The sequence below is a fragment of the Buceros rhinoceros genome, unplaced genomic scaffold, assembly GCF_000710305.1.
Source record: "Buceros rhinoceros silvestris isolate BGI_N320 unplaced genomic scaffold, ASM71030v1 scaffold22714, whole genome shotgun sequence".
In the NCBI taxonomy this organism is placed as follows: domain Eukaryota; kingdom Metazoa; phylum Chordata; class Aves; order Bucerotiformes; family Bucerotidae; genus Buceros; species Buceros rhinoceros.
The window spans coordinates 1-1,146 of NW_010409137.1; positions in this window are offsets into that span (position 1 = coordinate 1).

Here is a 1,146-nt window from a genome sequence, read left to right on the forward strand (position 1 = left end):
CCGGGACCGGGGGCCCTGGAGCTGCGGGACCATCCCTTGAGCTCGGGCGGGTGCCCGTTCACCGCCCCCGAGCCTTGTCCCGCTTTGCCCGGCGCCTGTCGCCGCGAGAATGGTGCGCAGGGCCGGAGGCTCTTGGCTGCCAGTGGCTACGGGGAGGGAGATGGGGGCACCTTACGTGGCTGTGCCAGAGGTTTTGGACCCGGTATCAGGCAGCGAACTGAAATCTGGGGTTCTCTGAGCGCTCGGGAATCTGTCGGTGTTGCGTGGTCCCTCGGCTTCTGCTTAGCGTCACCTTGTCACGCCTAGAAAAACACAAATTGAGTGTCTGCACCTCAACGGTGGCACGTTCAACCTCCTGAATTCTGCCTGTGCTCACCCGTGATCTTCTAAAACGTTATTTTGAGAGTTGGGGCGGGAAGATGCCTTCAGCATTGTGGGGACAAGGGACCGTCGCTGTCCCTTCCCATGGGCAGAGCAGCCTGTTGTGCACACATAAGCACTGGATGCCAACACTGGGCTATGGGGAGTGCCTGCGGTCGGTGCAGTGGTGACCCGGGAGTGGGAAAGTTAATGTTTTCACAAGTCTAAACCAGGCAGCTTTACCTCCGCTGTCTCGCTGACGCGGGAAGGTTTTTGCCCCTTGTCGCCGGAGTTACAGTAAGCTTCGCAGTAACGCCAAGATAACGCTCCCGCCCGAAGGCGTTGCTCCAGTTTGTGTTCCCCCTTTTGGAAAGTTTGGGATAGCGGGTTTTCTCTGTCAGAGCCCTTTTGCAGAATGCGGGGGGCCCTCTTCCCCCAAATTTAGACTTACGGTTTTTCCTGTCCACGCACCGCACGATTAAACAGGGTGAGGGAAGAGCCCGCGGGCTGTTCTCTGCGTTGTACCGACCTGCTGGTGAGGAGGAGCTGGCCCAGGTCCATCCTGCCTCGCTCTGGTTGCCCGCCTCCTCTGGAAGTCCTCTTCCCTCTGGCAGCCCTTGTCGTGGGGCAGAGTAGGGGAGGGGGTCGTGCTGGACTCTTCTTGCTCCACATATGCCCCCTCCAAACACTACGCAGCTCCTGGCTCCCGTCGGGGTGTGCAAACCCCGCTGGGCTTGGTGTTGCTTGTCACAGCTGCCGTTGTGGCTCCCCTCCCTGGACCCTGGT